The 24,551-nt window shown below is 38.7% G+C and overlaps 1 long non-coding RNA gene across 1 annotated transcript in view; it reads right to left on the bottom strand.

Moving 5' to 3' along the window:
- The window catches only part of LOC145529448 (uncharacterized), a 174,196-nt gene extending 156,583 nt beyond the window's left edge, over positions 1-17,613 (bottom strand). Inside the window, exons 1-2 of the long non-coding RNA XR_014071240.1 lie at positions 17,379-17,613; positions 14,185-14,278 (exon numbers count right to left, since the gene is read on the bottom strand). This is a non-coding gene — a long non-coding RNA (uncharacterized LOC145529448). The remainder of the gene's footprint in view (positions 1-14,184; positions 14,279-17,378) is intronic.
- Between the last annotated feature and the right edge of the window lie 6,938 nt (positions 17,614-24,551).

Raw genomic sequence — 24,551 nt, 5'->3', positions numbered from 1 at the left:
AAGAGAGTGGTGAGCACTGTGGCCTCTTCCTTCACCAGCAGAAAATAGTTCGTCTACCAAAGTGCCAATCCCACTGGAAAAATGAGTAGAAGGAAGATGAGGGGCTGAATGACAGGATTTTCCTGTGTGTCTTTTAGCCGTTCTTGCAGCTAAAGCTGGGGTTAGTATATGACAGTTCTTATCTGGTGTCAACCTCAAGTGATCATAATTTGGGTTCTAGGAATAAATACAAGATTTCTGACTCATAGCAATAAACAAAAATGTGAAAGAAAAACATTAAGTAAATTTAACTGAGTTCAAAACTAAAATGGACAAAATGAACCAGAAACAGAATAAGCTGGACGTGAGAAACACATGAAGGATCAGTGCCAAGCAATAACTGAATCAACCATCTGAAAAGAAATTCATGATTAATTCCTTGGCATATCAAGGACCTAAACTGATAGTCTGATAATAGTCATCTTTTGAATACTCAGAAACTGATACATACAGATAGCTATATATGTAACTTTGTACATAACAGACATTGCATGAGTAGTCACTGGGAACTTTTAAATAAATCATGGTGGGATGATATTTTTCTATATGGAAAATGTAAATTAAAACATTACTTCACACAATATTAAAAATAATTTCCAAGTGAATCTAACCTATGACTATGAAAAGATAAACTTTAAATCCTTTAGAAGAAAATGCAGGATAATGAAAATATGATAATTAGTTAGGGAAAGAATTCTTAGCTACAAAATCCAGAAAAGTGTAAAGATTAAGGGACAATATTGATAACTTAGGTAGCACTGAAGTCTATCAACTGGACATTTTAAAAAATCTGATCATATTATATACAGAAAGTATGAATCTGTTTATACAAAGTTTCAAAACTTGCAAAACTACAGTGCATATTGCTTTTAGTTATATAGCAACATAGAAAAACACAAAAAATACATAAGAATTCAGACACATGGTCTGAAGAAAATATTTTTAAATGTTAAGATTTGTTAGAGCTAAGTGACTTTACATTTATTTTTATTTCTATAATTAATTTTTCCTAGAATTTCATAAATTGAAAATCCAATAAAAAAGCAAAAAGACTTTGGTTTCTTGAGTAATATATTTCAGACATATAAGATGGGATGATATGAGCTGATATGGGATGATACGGGATGATTTCATATATATGACAGGAAAAACACTCAGGGAGGACTATACCTCATACACAGGACAGCACTGTGTCAATTACTCATGAAGAGTAAAAAGCAAAATGAGTGAAATATCAGTCATGTGACAAGTTTTCCATTTAAAAGGACATAGATTTTGAAAAGTCTTTGGGAAAACTCAAGCTCACTAAAATTATAGTTTTATAAACTGAATGAATATAACCTGTTATAAATCACCATTGATAGAATGCCTATGATGTAAGATTGAATTCTATTATAGCTCCATGCTTCAAGGGCTATAAGAAAAGCTTTTATTTCCAGTTTCCATGTTCGGATCCACTAAAAGCAAACCAACTTAAAGTCTTTGCAACAATTTCTAATGCCAGAATATCAAGTGGACTGAGTCAAAGAAAATAAGATTTAACCCCAGATGAGTAATGCATTAAAAAGAACCATGAAATCTGTTTGTTGGGTTTTTTTTTTTTAATTTAATGCTTTTTGAAAAAGAACTGTTTAAAAATGCACATTTTCTTCAGCTTTATCTTCTGATTTCCCAATAAAAAGAAACATTTCTTCTAGAATTACCATCTAAATAATAAGTGGCAATTTGCTGTATGACTCAGGGAGCCCAAACTGGCACAAAGTGGCAACCTAGAGGGGTGGAATAGGGTGGAAGGGGGGAGGGAGGTTCAACAGGGAGGGGACATATGTATATCTGTGGCTGATTCATGCTGATGTACAACAGAAATTAACACAATATTGTAAAACTATTATCCTTCAATTAAAAACAAATAAAAAAATGAAAATGTCTGGGTAAATTGTACTACATAATCACTCTGCTTTTTAATGCTTAACATGGCATTTATATAAATTTAAGTGATTCACAAATAAACTTTCAAATTCTATTTTTAGATTACGCTTGCTGATAGTACTTCTGTTTTTATCTTATTTGAAACTTTGAATACAGGAGAAATTGTAAATTAAGTTTTATACCTAAAACATTAAAATACTAAGATGACACATATCTTTGATACAAAGTGAACGTATCAGTGATTGTTTAAGAAGGAATACATGGAGTTACAAATTAAATATCAATGAGTAAATATTTACAGATGCCTACTACCAAAAAGAATTTTTAAAAATTATAAAAGATTTGTAATATAACTCTGAGAGTATTAGCCAGTTAGAGTTCAGAGGGCTAAACCCAGGTTGTAAGGCTTGGAGTTTCTCAACATCTACAAAATGCCTGACTCACTTGAAAAAAGAAAAAATGTCTACACACTCCTTGTCTTGTCATTGCCATCCCACTCACAGGCTTCTAGTTGTGTTGGACATAAGCTCAGGATGTACTGCAGCCATATATTAAGGCAGAAACAGGCATAGCAGTTAGTGGAGAGGAAAGCGCAGGGAGAGGGACCCATCAAAGACAGCAAAGAAGTCTCCACATAAGACCACAAAGGAAGGCCTTCTGTAGGTACTGGAGGGAGAAATGTTTGTTGTGGAATGAACTTCGTGCTATTCGTTTCCACCCCAAATACTGTGTAACAAAGCGGGATTATTCTTGAGTCAATATTAGAAAACCCTCATGATTCACCCTAAGAACTGAAGATAACTATTGGTAACCCATCCTGACTCCATGAGACATTATCGCCTCATCAGCCTTCACCAGCACCACCACGTCCATCCCAGTAAACTCATCACTCTCTATTTAAAAAACACAATGTTATCATTGGCAGGATTATTGATGTCCAAAAGAAAAAAAGCACAACTCACAGAAAAGCCCAAACAGACTGACCACTCGTTCAGTCCAGCAGCAACACTGAATGGTGCTCTAGTCACAGACACAGATGAAAGAATTTTGGAAATGGCCCAAAGTCAGTGGAGAACGCGCTCAACTCTCGTGCTCCAAACAACTCAAACATAGAGAAAAGTGAGAATGCGACAGGCATGTAGATTTAATTGATATCATGCTTTGCCATATTTGAGTCAAATCTTTCTCATTAAAAAAACAGATAAAACAGAGTTCAAGTCCCACTTCTAACCCTTCACTTCCATTAATGACTACTATTCTAATATCAGTCTCTATCTTACCCATTGATTTAAGAGTTTTCATTTTTCTCTTCATGTATTTTATTTTATTTAAATTATTATTATTATTTTTAACTTCTTGGCTGAACCCTAGGTATGTGGGATCTTAGTTCCCTACACTTCCTGCATTGGAAGGTGGAGTCTTAACCACTGGGTCACTGGGGAAGTTCCATGTATTTCAACTACATATTAGAATTAGTAAATGAAATAACAAGTGTCTGAAAGAATACATGTGGGTTCTTAAAAAACTTGCTTAAAAGAAGAATGAGAAACAAGAGGACAGGAATGAAGGAGGAAGAAAGCTGGACCACAGGTATATTGGTGTATGGTTTCTGGGTGTAATTAAAAATGTGTCCATCTTAGAGATCTGCTAAAACATCTACACTTCAGAATTTCTCTGCCTACAAACTACTTTAGGGTCTCCAAAATGAGAAGACAAATTGAAAGAGAAGAAATAAAAATTTTTATTTTTGAGAAAAAAGGTAGACAAAAGAAACCTCTGAAATTCCAGTGTTTAAAAGGACAAAACATATAGATGCAAGTTTGAAGTTTAGTTATGCTTTTCTTTTAAAATAACTGCAAACTATGGAAACAGGAAGATTAACATCTAGGTATCCATGTAAACTTGATGACAGCCATTTGAGTAAGTCAAAGGTTATTCAGATTGTTTCTAGTTTATACTACAGTGATCGGTCCTGTTCAAGCTCCACGAAGAGACTGAAGAACAGAAAAAAAGGGGAGAAGTCCCTCTCCAGGGTCTCAGTGCATTCAGCACTTTGGTAAATCCCTCTCTAATGCCATCTTAGAGACATCCCACATAACCATTTCATTGAACAATGTTTTGGCGGATCTACTGAACCAAAATAGCTCCTTGTGGCACTAAGGTTGCTTAGATCTTTGGAAATGATATGATGTTTTTCATGTCGAAAGGATACCATTACATTTACTAGGATGCCAGCATCAGCAAATCAAATACTTGAGTGAGGAAGATAAATATGAGCAAAAAACTTGAATTAGTAAATGGAGATTTGTATTTCACATCAAGACCTAAGAAATATTTCTTTTTTCACTGGAGAGGATAGAAGTTTCTATCTCAAGTAGTAGAATTTAGACATACCTGTGGACTGAAATTTCCTTGAACATTTTAGTTGGGATTATGGGCCAAACTGTGTTCTCTTCAAATCCATTTATTGAAGTCCTAACCTTCAGTTAGGGCTTCCCTGGTGGCTCAGATGGTAAAGAATCCGCCTGCAATGTGGGAGACCTGGGTTCGGTCCCTGAGTTGGGAAGATCCCCTGGAGAAGGGAAAGGTTACCCACTCCAGTATTCTGGCCTGGAGAATTCCATGGGCTGTACAGTCATGGGGTGGCAAAGAGTCAGACACAACTGAGCCACTTTCACTTCACTTAACTTTCAGTACATCAGAATGTGACGTGTACTTGGAGACAGGTTGCAAGTGAAGGTGTTAGTTGCTCAGTCGTGTCCAACTCTTTGCGACCCTATGGACTATAGCTCACTAGGCTCTTCTGTCCATGGGATTCTCCAGGCAAGAATACTGGAATGGGTAGCCATTCCTTCTCCAGGGCATCTTCTCAACTCAGGGATCAAACCTAGGTCTCCCGCATTACAGGCAGATTCTTTACTGTCTGAGCCACCAGGTTATTAAAGAGTAATTAAGACTAAATGTCGTTGCAGTGGGCCTCGATCCAATATGGTCAGTGTTCTTACAAGAAGAGAAGGACAAAATGTAGACAAGCATCGAGGAAAGCCCATGTGAAGACACAGAGATATGGTCATCTACAAGGTCAGGAAGGGCCTCAGAAGAAATCAACTCTGTGGACATGTTGACCTCAGAGATCCAGCCTCCAGAACTGGGAGAAGATATTTCTGTTATTTAAGCCACCTGGTCTGTGTTACTTTGTTATGGTAGCCCAAGCAGGATAATACAGTTAATGTCTGTCCCTTTTAGATTTCACGGTTTGTGGCCACTTCACTACCTACAAGTTAGTTATAGACTGAAAACATGCATCTTCTTTCATGAGCATCTTAACAATGTCAAGAATCTAGAAAAGTTGCCATTTCTATAGTTATTAAAACCTAAAACAATATTTTTATCAGAAGATTTCCCCAGATGCAGCCAGAAATAAATTCTAACACTAAGTTCTGGTCCTTCCTTCAGCCCTAAAATAAGGGTGGTTGGAATAAGTGAAAAAAATTCTATAACTGCTATTAACCTTATTTTACTTGATCATTGATAAGAAGTAAAATGGATCCTCTCTAGGCAATGGCTTTTGCTTAATGACTGCCTCCTTTTGTTATCCATGGTTTGTTTGTTTGGTTTAACCAGGATCAGGGTTACTTGCAAAATACTGTTGAACTGGCTGATAAAGGAGGAACTCAGCATGAATCATATTATCTACAAAGTCATTTGTAGAAGAAAACATTCTAAGGGAGGTTAATAATTTGACATCTCATTATTAATACTTACTGTATGGTCTGACATCTCTTGTAGGTGCTGGAAATTCTACATTGAGCAATATAAGCTTGCCCCATGAAGCTTAAATTTCCTGAGAGAAGCTGTATTTAGCCATCAGAGTTCTATGGGCACTTAAGGGCATCAGTTTACTTGATTAAGAAGTCTACGGCAAAGTACAGCAAACATTTTCTTTTTGTAAAGGGCCAGATGGTAAATATTTTAGGCTCTGGTGCCACACAGAATATGACAACTACTCAATTTTGCTGATAGATAGTAAAAGTAGTTTGAGACACTGTATAAACAAATGGTGTGTTCTCAGAAGACTTTTTATGGACACGGAACTTCGAATTTCTTATCTTTTTCATATGTCATTAAATGATCTTTGGAACTTTTTTACACCTATTTAAAAATGTAAAACTCATTCTTTGCTAGTGTTCACAGCCAAGGCATTAGAGAAGACCCGGTGAAGAGAGAAAACCTGTACTGAGAGCTGGGGGTAAATAAAATCAGACAAAGTAAACTGGGTGGGATCAGGTAGGGTGGAGGATGGAGCCTTCTACTAGTTGATGAACAATGAGCAGTATTAGAAAAAATTGTCTCAGAATAGTTCATCTTGTTGAAGCTGTCTAACCTTAACAACAGCAGTTCAGGGGATACGGAACAGAGAAATTTTTTGTATCTCTATAATCACACAACATATGTGCACACCTCCTCAGCCTACCAGGAAACTGGACGGACTCCTTATATAAGCTGTGTGTAATTCTCACTTGACTCCACTCGCCTGAAGGCCTGTGAAAGTAGCAAATGATCCTCTTATTCTCATGCTGCTTTGGCAAAGCAATCGTATTAGAGCAGAACAAAAATGAGTTCACAAATGTATGTTTATCCAGCTACGATTTGGCAATAAGTTTGCTGATCTTTAACTCCATTGGTGTAACTCTTTGTGATGTTGAACAACCCACTTTACTTCCTCTGCACATCCATTTCCTTCCTGCTAAGTAAGTAAAAATAGTATCTACCAACAGACCTACCAGAGTTATCCATGGAACACACAAAATACTTTGGCATGCACATCACAAGCAAATTCCCAGTTTTAGAGCAATTAGATGAATACGGATCTAAGATCAAACATTAATATTTTCCAAAGACTAATTCATCCAAAATCAGATTTTAAAAAAAAGGACGGGTGTGCTGGGATATATTTGAAAATAAGATATAGTTTTCACAATTTGGCTGCTGCCAAAACAAATGTATTTAGCTACTTTAGAAAGGGAGCAACAGGCTTTTTTTTTTTTAAGCTTATCTGGCAAATAAAGTAGATTTATTGACTTTAAAGTGACATTCAATTTTAATTGGTATAGTATTTGTTCAGTGTGCTAAAATGTAATGATTATCTGGCAAACATAGAGAGCATGTGTTTGGCCCTGGGTTCAATACTTGAGTGGTGATGAGGCAAAAAGGTTTTTCTAGTAATCAAGCCAGCATTGAGTGCCTGCAGTCCTAATATAACTGCAGTCACTAAGATGTTAAAAGGCTATCAAGGGTTTGAGTCCACATCAGTTGGTAAATAAATAAATAAAACAGCCCTTCTGCTCATTAGGAAACCATCCAAAGCCAGGGAGAGAGAATCAAGTTCCTAATTTATGAGTCAGCCACTTTAAAAAAAAAAAAAAAAGGCAATGCTAGCAAGGTCGTTCACGCAGCCTTTTCCCCACGCTGATCTTTCTAGAAAAATTAATTCCTGCAGGACTCGGGATCACTACCAGTAAGATCTAATATACTGTCAGACTTAGGGGGAAAAAAAAATGTTGCCATGGAACTTCAAACAGGAGAGTAAAGAAATGATTATGGCAAATTGCTGTCTCGAATTAATTAAAATAATTTATATGATATGCTGTATAATTGAAATATGCAAAGTGGGGAAAAAAAGGCCCCTATAGTAAAATAGACGCATATTCAAGACAAATGAAATAAAACTGAATAAGGCTCCATTAGTGTGGTCTCCAAGTAAGCCTTCAATTTTGTCTTCATTGTTGGCAGCATATTGACCAGTAGATTGAGATTTACCAGAAAATTGTTGACCACAATTATTAAATTCTACAACAAAATATTCTCAGATTGGATGTCACCCTGTGAACCGCAAGACAACTGAGAAAACGTGATTTATTTTGCTTTTGATTCTCAAAAGCAAGAGTTTTATGTGTTTAAAATTCCCCATTAAAATAGCTTTTCATTCTCTTCTCATTGTCTCTCTTGCTCCTGGTTCCCTCCCTTCACTTCCCCTGCTGCCCCTTCCAATTCTGACCCACTCTGGTCTCCTGGCATTGTTCTGACATTTGCCTGGCAGAACATAAAACAACAAATATGTTCAATTTGAGTGGTTTCCTGCAATGTTATTCTATCAAACTGGCAATTTCCGAAAGGATTTAGAAAGGAGTGTACAATTCCTCAGACTCCCGGGAGGTCCGACAGTGACTGCCAAAGCCGGCCAAGCTTAGATCGGGTCCTAATATCTGAGCAGAGAAAAACATCCCCTTTTCTCAGGTTTATTTTTCACACCAAGTATCAGGCAGACTTCAGACACCATCTAAGTGGACCAAAAGCTCTATATTTAGCACCTTGAAACTCAAAGGAGTTTAGGATATTTTGATATGTGCAGTGCGTGGGCACACAATTTTTTTTTTTCCAGCAGTCATGTCAAGTAATAAAATGTTAATCAAGACATTTAAATTATATCTAATGGCCTCATATAAGGACCAGATGCAAAATTCATTAAAACAGGCTCCTTGATTCCCTGTAGTCATTTCCCACTCCCTCACCCGGCATTTGACATTTCCAAGATGGTGGCAGCTTTGGAAATTTTGTGATTTGATTGTGGCTTGGCTTGAATTCAAATTATAGGGTCTGATTTTGATCAAATTAGACATCTAATGCCTCAGGCAGAACAGTGCATGCCAAAGTCAATGGCAGCTCAATGTTCTATTGCACTAACTGAAGACAGAATCCTGAAGACTCTCAGAGCTCATGATAATGCACTTCGTGTCCTCAAAGTATCAAGGCCCTCAAAACCATAATGGGTTAGTGTGGCCCATCACATGTTATCATTTCAGCTCTTGGAAGGCTGAAATCTTCTGACCCAGCAATGTGGACTTGTGGGCCAATGCATTTGTTTGCCAGAGTATATAGCAACAGTCCCTTATCCTCAACCCTCTGCAAAGGTAGCAAGAGCTCCGAGTAGTTGGAGCATGCCCATGTGAATTCTCCCATAACCTGCCACAGTTATGCATTCACTTTTCCATTTCACGTCAATTTTTGGCACTGGGTTGAAAGATGTTTGGGCTTCCCCAGGGTGGCTCAGTGGTAAAGAATCTGCTTGCCATGCAGGAGCTGCTGGAGACGTGAGTTCAATCCCTGGATCGGGAAGATCCCCTGGAGGAGGACATGGCAACCCACTCCAGTATTCTTGCCTGGAGAATCCCATGGAAAGAGGAGCCTTGCAGGGGCACGAACTCAGCACTCATGCACACATGCATGAAAGATGTTGTGCATTTTTGCCTTTAAAACCAGAGAAATAAGCTTATGGGTTCCTGTCCGGAAGATAACTAAATGAACAAGGCATTGCATTTTCATCTTTAATAAAATCTCATCACTTTCCCCTTTCACAGACTATCTCCTATCCTGAAATTCAGCAAACACAGGGACTTCCAAAACAACCTGTGGCCTTCACGCAGTGTCACAACACGGCCTTTTGGCAAAATGTACTGGCACCAGGCAGTGACCTAAAAAATGCCACGTCAACCAAGGTAAACCCTAGGTTCTGGAAGGGAGCTCATAAGATTGAAAGTGGAAAGTGTTCAGTTGTTCAGTCGTATCAAACTCTCTGCAACCCCATGGACTGTAGCCTACCAGGCTTTTCTGCCCATGGGATTTCCCAGGAAAGAACACTGGAGTGGGTAGCCATTCCCTTCTCCAGGGGGTCTTCCCAATGCAGGGATCAAAGCCGGGTGTCCCGCATTGCAGGCAAATTCTTTACCATCTGAGCAACCAGGGAAGCCTGCTCATACGATTGTCCTTCCCTGAACTTCCAAAGCCCTAGTGGCTCCTGAAGTAGACAAAAAGATACTGTGCCTTATAGCATCCACCTCCGATCATCCTCTCCTTGCAGGACTTGGGAGTCCAGCATTTTTGGGGCCCGAGAAGAAGTCTCTGAATAAAATGTGGTATTCTGGGAGAAAGCCGCAAGACCAGACTCATCTACCTGAAAGCAGCTTGGTGACTAACTGCGTGCCCTTGAGCAGCTCACTTCATCTCCCAAGGCATCAATCCATTCAACTACCACCCAAATAAGAGATTACAGTCTATGAATTAATAACAAGAATAGTAACTGGATTCTTAGAAACTAAAAAAATATTGAGTAAACATCATGACTGCTGAAATGCAGAGAGGGGTTCAATTCAAGTTGTTGAATCATTCCTTCATATATGAATAACAGTCTCCTGGCCTTTGTGATAATTTTTTAGCAACTGTGGACGTGTTATCAAAAAGTGACATCGGGAGTTTGGGACTTCACTTCTGGTTTTATATGAATTAGGTCTTAAAGAGCTGTGTATCTTGGACAACTCACTTAACCACTCTAGACCTCCCCTTTTCTCTACAAGGTAGGGAGAACTGTTTCATGATCTTGAAGATCTCTTCCAATCTGTTCTATAAATGATTTCTGTCCCCAGCCTGGTGTCTGGGGACACCAGGAAAGGAAAGCAGACATAAAATGATTAGGAGTTGAGCTTTCTCTTTGGCCTCCAACCTGGAAATAGGACACCTCAGGATAAGATATCAGGAAGACAGATTAATGTACATCTGTTTTTTCCTTAGGGTTTGCATTTTCAGTTACCAAAGCCATCTCTATACTGGGGACTTTCATTGTTATGTATATAGCACCTTTCTTCTAGGTCGATTCTCAAGTCTGTGGCCTTTATTTTATTAATATTATTTAAAAAACATTTATTTGGCTGCACTGAGTCTTAGTTGGGGCACATGGAATCTTTAGTTGTGGCATGTGGGATCTAGTTCCCTGACCAGGGATTGAACTCAGGGCCCCCTGTATTGGGAGCACAGAGGCTTAGCCAATAGACCACTAGGGAATACATCTTTCTGCTGCTTTTAGGATATAACTATTCAACTTTACTCAACACTATCAGATCTGCCTTGGTAGCTGTCTGACCTTCGTCCTGGATATGGTGATTCCCTAGTCGAAGAAAAAGATAAAATCTCAAAACTATTTTGCTACAATATATCATTTCATCTGGCATATTCTGTGCTGCCCCTCGACATATATTTAAAAATGAGAAGTGAGATAAAGGTTGATCTTTTCTTGGTCCAATGCCGAGACAGCTGACAAGCCAGATTCACAGCAACACATGAGAGCTAGGATAACATCATGTCACCAGGAGATGGAGACTCCTGGTCTGCAGATCTATTAGGTCCCCAAAACATGGCATCATTGACTCAATGGGCATGAGTTTGAGCAAACTCCAAGAGACAGTGAAGGACAGGGAAGCCTGGCATGCTACAGTCCAAGGGGTTGCAGGAGTCAGACACAACTGAGAAAATGAACAACAACAAAGTGTGTGCTACTGCAGTTAAAATATTCCTGATTTGTTTCATGCGAATCCATCTAAAACCTAACGGTTCTTAAATCCATCCTAAAACCTAATAAGAAAAGCATGCTTTTATTAAACAATGTTGAAATTATCCATCTTTTCATGTGTTCATTTTTTCAGAATCTCTGGTTTTTGTTTAAAGAAAAGACTTTGTTTCATTTTTACAAGGAATACAAGGAATATTATATACACGAATCCTGCAATATAAAATGACTCACTTTTTACATAATTTCATTTTCAGGAAAGATGTAGATGTAAAGCAGTGTATTTGTAATTAAGAATTTGCAGAGAAAATAGCTTTCAAATATTGGAAATATTTCAGATATGTATATTTGTATATATAGAGATTATTTATATATGTTTATATGCTTTTTTCTCAGAAGAAAAAATGGCCGAATTCTTCTAAGAACTCAAATCAATAAAATTGAGAAATCAGGATTACTATTGTGAGTTTATCATAAGTTGCTCTCTTATCCAGGGAAAAATTAACTTTTTAAAACCTTTCTATTTATCAAGAGTCCTGTTTTAAAATTGAATGTATGTAGTTCAATGATTAAAGTGTGGCTTTTTTTAATCTTAAAATGTGTCATCACTATAAAAAAGATAGTGAAAAAATGAATGAAACAAATGAACAATATTTGCTGAATCTGTACATTTTCAAATGTCTGTGACATATTGGTAAGTGATATTTGTTCAGTGACCTGCCTATAAAATAGAGATTTTGTCAACAGTGCCCTCAATTAAATTGTATACTTAGGAGTTTATAGTTCACACATATCAATCTTGATTAACCTACTAATGTTAAAGAAATAATTTCTCAATAGGGCAAAAAAACATTAGCTAGTGGGAGAAGGCAATGGCAACCCACTCCAGTACTCTTGCCCGGAAGATCCCATGGACGGAGGAGCCTGGTGGGCTGCCATCTAATGGGGTTGCACAGAGTCAGACACGACTGAAGCAACTTAGCAGCAGCAGCAGTGAGCAAGATGGCATTTCTTTTAAAATTTCATTATGTTAAGAGCCATGTGATTCAGAAATGCCAACTAACCTTGTGATTCATGTATGATATTTAATGCTTGTGCAGTCTTCGCAAACTAACCTTTGTCTTGGAATCAAGTTTAAGCTATAAAACTTCCTATGAAACTTCCTGGAGAGCAAGAAAATGTGAGTGCTTAGACATACAGGAGAAATGGGGTAAATGTATAAATTCATGCTGATGTGAGTGAAAGTGGAAAGCATGTGTAGACTTCTTACTTGTTGGATAATACAATCCTGCTAAACTAAAGAATCTGCCCGCAATGCAGGAGATCCAGGCTCAATCCCTGGGTCAGGAAGATCCCCTGGAGAAGGGAATGGCTACCCACTCTAGTATTTCTGCCTGGAAAATTTCAGGCAAAGAGATTGGCACACTACAGTTTGTGGGGTTGCAAAGAGTCACAACAGCAGCTAAACAGCAACAACAAATGATAGATATGAAGGTCTAAGAATCATTTATACCTCTGATTATTAACCCAGTTTCATTCATTTAGGCAAACCTATTTCTCAATAACTTCTATTTGCTAAGTCCAATGCCAGATACCATGGATTCACAGAAGAACAGATCAAAAACTTGACTCCTGGAAAGTTTATAATAATTGTAATAGTGTGAGTCTAGGCTAGTGTGGAGTTATACAGAGGCTAATATAGTGGTGTTAAGGGGAAAATGGAAGTAACAAAGCATAGTGCTTGAGAATGTGACTTCTGGAGCCCATCTGAATGGGTTCATGTCCTGGCTCTGTTATTTATTACATGTGTTTGTAATAGCTCTATGCTGCTGCTAAGTCGCTTCAGTCGTGTCCGACTCTGTGCGACCCCATAGACGGCAGCTCACCAGGCTCCCCTGTCCCTGGGATTCTCCAGGCAAGAACACTGGAGTGGATTGCCATTTCCTTCTCCAATGCATGAAAGTGAAAAGTGAAAGTGAAGTCGCTCAGTCATGTCCGACTCTTCACGACCCCATGGACTGCAGCCCACCAGGCTCCTCCGTCTATGGGATTTTCCAGGCAAGAGTACTGGAGTGGGGTGCCATTGCCTTCTCCTAATAGCTCTATGGCTCATCTACAAAACTGAGAAAGATGATAACAGCATTGCCTTCCTCGAGTAGTAATGATGAGAAAATGAGTTATTATTTATAAAGACTTCAAATCACAGCTGTCACATGATGAGCAGGATACAAGAATTTTTGAATAAATAAAGTCCTATGTCTTGGAAAATGATTAGAAAAGTAGAAACTACTTTGAGGTAAGTGGTTCATTTTATATGGGGAAGAAAGAAACATATTATCCATACCAGGTACTTAGTCCTGATAACTTACAAATCTACACATAAAAGAAGAATAGCATAGAAGAATAGCATTTAGCATAGAAATTGCAGATGTGGCAATCCCAGATGGGATTTTGTTGATGGAAGTTAGATTGCTTTAAGTTTCATAACTTTATGAAATGCTCCTTCCATGAGCAACTTCGGAAATTCTTCAGCTCTCATTTTAAAAATAAACATGGAGGAATGGGTAGAAAATGTTAATCAATGCTTATGTAAGTGTGTGTAGAAAATGGACTCTGTCTATACTCTTCATAGAACCAGTTACTCATGAATTACTCCAGAATCAGACCAGCTCCTTTAAGGTAAGTTACTATTGCACTATATAAGAAAGACAGCACCCACCTCCTAAAACTGGTACCTCAAAATAGTCTCTGTGTAAATCAAAGCAATAAAACTAAATGAGAAATTCTCAGTACTAGGCAAAGACCTTTTCCAAGCTCACCTCTTAGCCACAAGACATCCTGGTTGCAATTGCATCTCCTTGTTCTTGAGACCCATCTGTAGCCATTAGGGAATTTCTCTTCAGGGGAGCAGTACTGCAAGAAAATTATAATCTTTCAGAATTGAAGATTAATACTTTAATCTTTACTTTTCCTTATGGTTCTCATGTTCCCACTGCAACTTTAGAAGAAAGGAATCCATTTTATCTATAATATCTAGACACTAGTATTTCCATAGTTAAAGCCTAAACTGGTTCTAAATTTACCTACCAAATAAATTTTGAACATGATCAAATGTCATACAAGGACCTCCTGAGTACAGGCATTCTCCCAACCCCTACATCTAGAGCTCTGCCTCTCATCGCCCCTTGAAGCAGATTAAAAATAACCACACTTTCTTTGACTCTTCTCAATCAAAATTGGAGCCTATGTCCACTTCTCTGAATCTGGACTGGTTTGTGGCTCCTTTAACCAAAAAAGTATGGTGGAAATCTCATGGTGTCAGGTTCCAAATACAGGCTTTAGGAAACTAGCAGCTTTCACTTCCTGTCTCTTGGAACTCTTTCTCCCTAAGGGAAAGTGACAAATTAAAAGTATGACTACCTTGAGACCATCATCCTATGAGAGAGCCCAGGTTAGCCACGTGGAAGGGCCATATGGAGAAGGAGATGCCTAAGTGAACTCTAGCTGGTCCAGCCATTCCAGCCCAGGAACCAGACCTCCAGGCAAGAAAGTGAAAGAAAGTGAAAGTCGCTCTGTCGTGTCCAACTCTTTGCCATCCCATGGACTATACAGTCCTTGGAATTCTCCAGGTTAGAATACTGGAGTGGGTAGCCTTTCCCTTCTCCAGGGAATCTTCCCAACCCAGAGATTGAACCCAGGTCTCCCACACTGAAGGTAGATTCTTTACCAGCTGAGCCACAGGGAAGCCCAAGAATACTGGAGTGGGTAGCCTATCCCTTCTCCAGTGGATCTTCCTGACCCAGTAATCAAACTGGGGTCTCCTGCATTGCCGGCAGATTCTTTACCAACTGAGCTATCAGGGAATGAATCCAGACTCAAGTACCATTTTACTGCAATTGCACCAGATCCCCTAGGTGAGCCCGTTAAGCCCCACAATCACGAGATATAATAGTAAGTTGTTGTTTTAGGCACCTGGTACTGGCAGAGTTCATCATATACTGACAGGTAACCAGAAGATTGCCATGGAACACCCCTGAGCCCCTATCCTTTCCAAACTACTTAAGTTACCCAAGATCCTAAGCTGTTTATGAACAGCTTTTCTATCTACTTTTCCCTTTGTTTTAAGATTTTCTGTTCCAAACCTCAAGACTCAGCATAACCATTACACTCTTAAAATGTTCCTTTACTACTTTGCCTCCAAGTGCAACCTGAGGCTGAAGCTGACTGTATGGATGTATATATGTATGTATGCTAAAGACGAGATGGTTAGACAGCATCACCGAATCAATGGACATGAGGTTGAGCAAGCCCTGGGAGATAGTGAAGGACAGGGAAGCCTGGAGTGCTGCAGTTCATGGGGTCTTAAAGAGTTGGACATGGCATAGCTACTGAACAACAAAGACAACAACAATACAACAATATATTTAACAAACACAAATAGCACTTTATTCTAATATTTAACACATTCAGTCCCCTTATATCACCCTTTTATAGATGAGGAAATTGAGGCAAAGAAAAGTTAAGGAACTTGTCTAAGACTAAACAGCTGGCAATTGGAATAGTCATGATTCAAACCCACAGAGTTTGGCTCCAGATTTTGTGCCTGTAACCAGCATAGGATGCCTCTACCTGGAGCATTTCCCCTTCACTCCTTCCATTACTGAGTCCAAGCTCACTCTGCTCACTGCACAATGGACCAATAAACTGAGAGATGAAGTGTTGAGGCAAGGAATATGACTTTATTCAGAAAGCCAGCAGACTGAGAAGATAGCAGACTAGTGTCCCCAAAAAAACATCTTATTGGGGTATGGATGCCAGTTTCTTTTCTAGACCAGAGAAGGGAAGGAGATGAGGAAGTAAAGTAAAAAGGACATAAGCGTTGCAAATATCCCCTGGAATGGCCAGCCTTTGGGAGAGATGTGTTACTTTATTCCCTCTTACAGTCATTCACCGGTGGACAGGGTCAGGATGGTTCCCTGAACAAAGACACTTTGGCTTAACACTCAAGCAGAGAGGCAGGGTTCTCCAGGCAGGCCATTATATAGACAGTAACTTTTTTGTGAACAAAAGGCAACAGGAACCAAAGGTTAGAGTAAAAAGACACATCCAACATGGAGTCAAAGTCAAATTTGGCTCTTTCCTGTAACACATCTAGAACTTCTAGTGGCTGCCTTTGTTTTCCCGCCAGGCCTCAGCTCAGATGAAGTTTCTGGGAGAATTCATCATCTAAGTCAAGTAGCAATTCTCCCTCTGCCCCTTGCTCTTGGTGGGTCAAGTTCTATCTACCCTGCTTTATTTTCTGCCTAACATTTACGATAGTGAAAACAATCTTTTGAACAGTGAAAACAATTTCTTTTTGTCCTTCTTATTCCCCATTATATCCCCAGAATCTAGAGCATTACTTGATGCATAGTAGGGCTTAATAAATATTTCCTGAAAGAATGAATACATGTACTTTATGTCTTCTGCATTGTAACCGTGGACACAGATGCAATTAACTCAAATTTATCATTATCATTAGCAATTTGCTTCATAACCACTCACTACTGCAAGAGAGTAACATGAGTTTAGCCCATATCAGCATAACTCAGCCACTTTTGTTTATTTATTGGTGCCTGAATATATCTGAGTTCCTAAAAACATCCTGTAACTAATGAAGGGCACTGTTTGCTGATACTTAACTGCTTTCTAGAAACTTTCTCAGAAAAACGAAGTGGTAGAAGTCTGTAGGATCTAAGTTATATTAAGACTGATACTATAATGCCTGAGATCAATATTACCTAGGATTATGGTGGTGATTGTTTGAGTAATACAGAAGTTATTCAAAGTTGGCTAAGATAAAAGCTGTAGAAAATTCAGGAAAACTGAGGATTCTCGGTTAGCAAGGTTTTTGTTTGTTTGTTTCCGCCTAAAATATTAATTATGTGTTTTATTTCTCTTCCTCTTCTATCAGCTTGCCTTTCTTCCTACCTCATTTCTCCCTTACTACAACCTCATCACATCCACAACTCACCCCTCCTTCTCTCTCTCTTTCTTTCTTTCTTTCCTTCTTCCTTGGTACCTCATTGCACACCGTATTTGAGACAGGTCATTGTATATCTTTGTCCTCTTGCTAGGGATCTTTTAATTTCATGCCATCTCCTTTGTCCTTCCTAACAAGGCTTCAGGTAAAGCCCTATTCTATCTTCCCTAGCCCAGCAGGACCTCCAACCTCTGTCTCCAGTCTCTCCTTCTCCTAATTCCACACTGATCCTGTCACAAAAGCAATGTCACCATGGTACAGATCTGATCTCACTATATTCCAGCATCTGGGATTCAGATTCCTATGCAGTGCTCACTCAGTCCATAATGGATTTATGAATAAACACTCTGTAGTCATTTCTTTGAGTTGTTTAACTATACACATCATTGTTTGTCTCTATTATAGTCACCATCACTGGAATCTACAAAGTTAAGAAACATTTCATTTATAAAATATCACATCAGTGAGGAAGGAATTCCCTGACCTGTGTGTATGAAAGCTTAACTATGTCTATGGAATGAAATATCTGCTTCAAACTGATGTCTTCAACAGCTGATAAGGGGGATTTCTTATCAGAAGGGTTTGAATGATGTTTGGTTTGGTTTTCCTGGTCAGTAGCATTCCCTCAGCTCCTAGGGTTTAGCATCATAATCATCTTTTCCTCAGGGGAAAAATATATCATGTAGACTCGATCAATGCTCTACAATTCTCCATACTTGGAAGATACTGTCCCCATCAGTCCTTAGAGTCAGTCCAGGTGTGTCCATATGTCTGTAGCAAGTGATTTGGGAACCAATAAAAAATCTGCTACAACTTCCACTATGATTAATGCAGATTATCTCTCAGCTAAACAAAACAAACTGAAAAAAATTTTTTTTAGAATTAACAGGAAAGTTGCAAACATAGTACAAGCGTTCCCTCATACCCTCACTTCACTTCCCCTTATGTAAAGATCTTAAGCAGTCATAGTATAATTGTCAAGAATAGGATATTAACATTGGTATGATATTAGTAAATAAGTAACAGTTCCTATTTGAACTTCACCAGTTTTCATTGATGTTCTTTTTTTTTTTTTTTTCCTGTTCTGAGATCCATGACATGTAAAAGACTTCCATTTAAATTCTGTCCTTTGCCTGAAATAAATTAACCTGGAGGATATTTGCAGTGACAGAGAGGGGTTTGCAGATATTCATAAAGCAAATAGAGAGGAGCCAGACCCTGCCTAGTGATTACTGAGTGGATAGGAAGAGCAGGTGGCCTGAGGCACATCTTTTAACTTTAGGCTTATTAATTGTGCCTCTACTCTTTTGGAACTTTAAAAAAGAATCATATAAAGATAACTTATTTGATAAGCTGAAGCCAAAGTTTTTTTTCTTACTCTGTTAATACCAACTGCTAATTCTCACTGATTTTTCCCCTCTCTGGAACAAGCACTTCTGAGCATTGTATAGTAATGCTCTCATGTAACTCCCCAGATGCTGTTAGAATCCCCATTTTACAATAAGGAGAATGATGCTTAGATATTATGTCAATTCTCAAAGTCATTCAACTTGTAGATGTTAAAGCCATCTTTGGAACCTACGCCTTCTGACTCTAAAATGACACAATTCATCTTCCTCTGCTGCTTCCTCTCCTCCTCCACTTTCTTCTCTTCTTACCCAATTCAAGATGGATTTCTGAACTATGATTCAAGAAAGTGCATGCACCCCAGTGTTCATAGCAGCACTATTTACAATAGCCAAAACTTGGAAACAAGCAAAATGTCCATTAACAGATTAATGGATAAAGAAGATATATATAAAGAAGATATATAAATACTTATTTATATTATACATAAATATATAATTACTTTAAAAAGATATATATATATATATATATATCTTCATATATATGGACTTCCCAGGTGGCGTTAGTGGTGAAGAACCTGCCTGCCAATGCAGGAGATGTAAGAGACACGGGTTTGATCCCTGGGCCAGGAAGATCCCCTGGAGGAGGGCATGGCAACACACTCCAGTATTCTTGCCTGGAGAATCTCCATGGACAGGGGAGCCTGCCTGGCTACAGTCCATAGGATCACAAACAGTTGGACAGAACTGAAGTGAATTAGCACGCATATAATATAGATATATACACACACCAATATACACACTACTTCTTATGGCTGAATACTACTTAGCCATAAACAAAGGAACAAAATGGTGCCATTTGCAGCAACATGAATGGACCTAGGGATTATCATACCAAGTGAGATAAGTCAGACAGGGAAAGACAAATATCATATGACATTGCTTATATGTGGAATCTAAAAAAATTATACAAATGAACATATTTGCAAAACAGAAATAGAGTCACAGACACAGAGAAAAAACGTGTGGATAGCAAAGAAGAAAGGGATGGGGAGGGATAAATTAGGAGTCTAGGATTTAAATACACATTACTTTATATAAAATAGGTAACCAACAAGGACCTACAGTATAGAGGAAGGAACTATGTTCAGTATCTTATGATAATCTATAAGGGAAAAGAATCTGAAAAAGAATATATACGTGTGTGTGTGTGTGTGTGTGTATGAACCACTCTGTTATACCCCTGAAACTAATACAACATTGTAAATCAACCATACTTCAATTTAAACAAGTAGATTAGGACTTCCCTGGTGGTTCAGTGGCTAAGACTGTGTTCCTAATGCAGGGGGCCCAAGTTTGATCCCTGGTCAGGGAACCAGGCCCACATGCTGCAACTGAGTTTGCCCGCTGCAACTAGTGTTCCTGTGTGCCACAACGAAGATTAAAGATCTCATGTGCTGCAACTAACACCCAGTGCAGCCAAATAAATTTAATAAAAATTACAAAAAAAGAATCTGCCAAAGAATTTAAGAAATAGATTAAGAAAAGATAAATATCTGAGCTCTAAGTGAAGACCACATTGACATAGTTCCAGTAAAACGTATGAATGTATCAGGATTTCTTAGGATGTGATGAACCTCACCGACAATCCATTAACTAAAAACCAAACATTTAATAGGGATTTGCCAATAAGGAAATTGAGGCGTAAGTGCTGGGAACCAGGGAACACAGCCTGGTTCTGTCCTAGGATACTCACAGATAGCAAAGGAGATGATGGTTAAGTAAATGACTGACAGGAAGAATTACAGATGCAATAGTAGAGGGGAATGCAAGGTGCAGAAGTGAAGAAACTCTGCCTTTAGCGTGGCTGATAGACAGCTACAAGTGCCTCAATGTAAGAAACAAAGATAAGGGATTTCCCTGGTGGTCCAGTGGTTAAGAACCTTCCTTCCAATTCAGGGGATGTGGGTTTGATCCCAGGTGGGGGAACTAAGATCCCACATGCCTCAGGGCAACTAAACCCACATGCAGCAACTAAGACCCAACAAAGCGAAAAAAACACAAAAGAGAGAGAGAGAGACAAAATTGAATTAATTTATAATATATGATGGCTTCATAGCGAAAATAATTTCTGAACAAAATCTATACTATGTCTTAGCCATTACTCTTACATTATTTCCAACTATATGGAATGTTCAGAAACCTTAAAATGTCAGTCAACTCATAGTATGGACAATGAGGTTATGGACACCCCTCCCCTTAAAATATACCCCACAATCACCGTGCCTTTGGCCATAGTTGCTTCCTGTGTGATCTTGATATCACAACTCTTCTAAAAGTTTTCATCTTTATCTGAGCCACGCTTAGCAGTCAGGACTATTTGAAAGAGCCCTTCCTTGTCAGAACAGGGCCCCGACTTGGAGGCCCAATCCGCGGGAAATTGATCTCTTGTGTCTGTCACAGGAGTATGAAGCTCTGCATGGTGCAGTGTCGTATTACCGGTGCAGGTGCATTGCTGAAATGACGTGCTGATGGCCAGGGGGTGAGGAAGCCCCGTTCTCTTTCACAGCTGAAGACAGAAGTGTTGCAAAGACAAGGAGGAGAACCGGCATGCTTCACATACCTGGGTGTTGAAAACAATCAGAGGTGGGGGAATGGGAGGAAAATCAAATTTCTATGAAGAGATGTCAGCAGTAAATTTAATGCAGGTGCAATATTCTTCAAACAAAGAACATTTTGTTTCTACCTTCTGTGTCTCTCTGAAAACCAGCCCCTGCCTCCTCCCTGCTGTGTGTTTTTCTTTTTATCAGTGTAAGGTAGATTAAAATGTTGATACCCTTCCTGGGCATAAGTATTTTTAATGAATGTTCTTAGTACAACTGTTGAAGAAGTATTAACTTCCTTCAGAAGTAAGCTTCTGGGTGTGTAACAGAGCTTTCTCTACCCTAAGGTTCAATTAGTTTGTTAAGCTTTGTGCTTTCTTGATTGCTTCCACATATTACTGTGACATACTTTTTACCATTAGTTTGCCTTTAAATCTATAATAGAGAAAATAAAAATTTTAGAAAGAAAAAGAAAAGAAGAAATTAAAAAATGAAAAGCCAAGCATTTACTTAGCTAAAGTAGCAATTTTATCACTTAAAAAATAACAAAAATCCCCATCAAATAAAGAATATTTTATGAGACATACACAGAAGTACAAGCTATTCACCCTCCCTTACTTAAAGGCTGTCATAGGCAGAGTGATTGCAGAGCAATCAAGAGGTGTGACTTTCTGATTGGTTTTACTTGGTGATTGCCTAGTGATTTGTTAGACTCCACTCGGATAATAGTTTACCAGAGAAGGATTTCCTGTGTCACTAAGTGAGCTTAACTTCAGGCTTTACCTGACTTTGTGAGAGGCCTTAGCAAGCCATTAGAGGTATTTCAAGTTTTCTTGTGTAGTGACTCATTTTATTGGGGTTACATAAGGGATATATCATGGATGTCATGATGTTATTACTCTGGGTGAACCAACACAGAAGGCTGGTTCCTTTACCAGGTGATCCTTTACCAGGACAGCTAGCAATAATTGAACTACACATGGACGTGACTGCAAATGCTGTACTATATTCATAAAATTTCTAAAATTTGCAAAATTAAGACACTTCAATTCCAGTTGACTGCCCTTTCTTATTCCAAAATGTCCTGTCAAGCTCACACCACCTGCCCTTCCCCACTTCCCATCCCAAGTGAGAGTAACATTTTAGGGGTTGGGAAAGTTGGGGATATGGTGCTATGGCTTATGGTCACTTCTGTGTACAGTTAAGTCATTGCTAGCTGTCCTGGTGTTAACACTCCTACTGCCTACTATGCCAGTACACTCAAGAGTAATAATGTGACCACATCCATAGCTCGTCACTTAGTGAGTGTCTCCAGCTAAATGAATCACCACACAAGAACACTTGAAATGCCCTCTGCATCTGCAGTTCATATGCGACAGAAATTTGATAGTTTCCAAACTTGATACCAACCTAAATATTTAAATAATGTTATCAATACCAGGTCGTGTAACTGAAAAGCAACATTTCTAAAGTACAAATAATAACAAATTTATTTTTAAAAAATCAATGCTGCAAGAGAAAAAGACTAAATTATCTTCTTGGTGTTTCTATAGAAAATATTACAAAATGATCATAGCAAAACATTTTGCTCAACTGTCACCACATAGGGTGTTGGCCATGTGCAAACCAAGGCTGTTATGTTAGGGAAAGTGGTGTGAGCAATTAAGAAAGGTGGGATCTGCCTTTCTTTTCTCTTCTTTGAGCCAAGTCCTAAGAGAGATAAATGTGTCAGACTGTGATTAGACCATCTGCAAGCAGAGATGGATTAACAAAGTAACTGGGCTGAGAGACACACTTTCTGCAGATGACCTGGAAACAAAGTTGAATGAAACTCTCATGGTTTGAACCTTGGAGGTTAGAAAAAGCTAAGGTCTTCTCCATCTTAAATGGAGGATGGCTTAGAAGAGGAGGCCTCAGATTTGTGCCTGGGGTCTTGAGCACATCCCTCCTACAAAAGTTCTCTGCCAAATACAGGGGGAAATTATTAGAAAAAAAAAAAAAACTGTGACTCTAAATGTTTCTATCTCCCTCCAAGATTATTTCTAATTACCTCAAGTCACTGACCAGGAGGACTGTAGGAAAATGGTCAGGTCACAGAAGCCAGTAGATAAAAGACTTAATGCATAAAACTATGTCTACATAAGGTCCTTGGCTATTGTTACTCAGAGAATTGACTGGAGCAAAGAGCCTGAAAGCCTACTAAAGGTTTGAGTGACCAATCTTATCTAAACAAACATCCTGAGACAGAACAAGATCTGCATGTGACTATTCAACTCCCAAAGCAATCCCTGGACTCTGAACTGCACTAAAAGCACAGGTAGCCCTGAAGGTGAGCTCCTACCCCAGGGCTCACCATTGCAGAGAGGAGACCAGAGAGATCTCTCAAAGTACCTAAACCGGGACAACAAGGTGAGGCAAATAAGAGCTGTAGTTCTTATCAGCAGGATCCGATATAAGTCCTGAGATATTGCTTCACTTTTTTCCCACATGTAAATTTTTATTGCAACGAATGCTTTTCCTACTCCACCATAATATACTGAAGGTTGTGCAAATGGATAACTAGATTATGGGCTTCCCAGGTGGCACTAGTGGTAAAGAACCTGCCTGCCAATGCAGGAGAAATAAGAGATGTAGTTTGATCCCTAGGTCAGGAAGATCCCCTGGAGTAGGAAATGATCTACTCAAGTATCCTTGCCTGGAAAATTCCATGGACAGAGGAGCCTGGCCGGCTATAGTCCATGGGGTCTCAAAGAGTTAGACACGACTAAGCACGCATGCAAGAATATTCCACAGGTTGTTATTGTTTAGTTGCAAAGCTGCATCCAGCTAGAAGAAAAGGAAAGACTGGGACTCATGTGGTGCTCTTGGCTGCTGTATCAGACTTGTCTACTCCTCCCCAGACCTGCATGAGCAATGTCAGCCCCTCAATTAATTAAACCTCTGTTGGAGTTTCTGTTACTTGCAGTCAAACTCATTTCTAACTGATACAAAGTGAAAGCAACTCTTTCTGTCCTAGTCTCAATAAAGATTTCATGGACTAAGGAGGCATGAAAAGGAGTGGAAAAAAAGAGCAATAAAGTAATGCTGTATTTTTGTATAAATAAATACAATAAAGTAATGTGTATTTTTGAGAATCCCAGGATGGACCTCTAGAAACCCAAGATAAATGTGGGGATTCAAGTGAAGATGGAAACTCTTGGTGGATTTCTTTTATA

The sequence above is a fragment of the Giraffa tippelskirchi genome, chromosome 12 (genome assembly GCF_054371585.1).
Source record: "Giraffa tippelskirchi isolate mGirTip1 chromosome 12, T2T-mGirTip1v1.2.pri, whole genome shotgun sequence".
NCBI lineage: Eukaryota > Metazoa > Chordata > Mammalia > Artiodactyla > Giraffidae > Giraffa > Giraffa tippelskirchi.
Note: the sequence above shows the minus strand (reverse complement) of the source record. Positions and strands in the feature narration are given on the sequence as shown.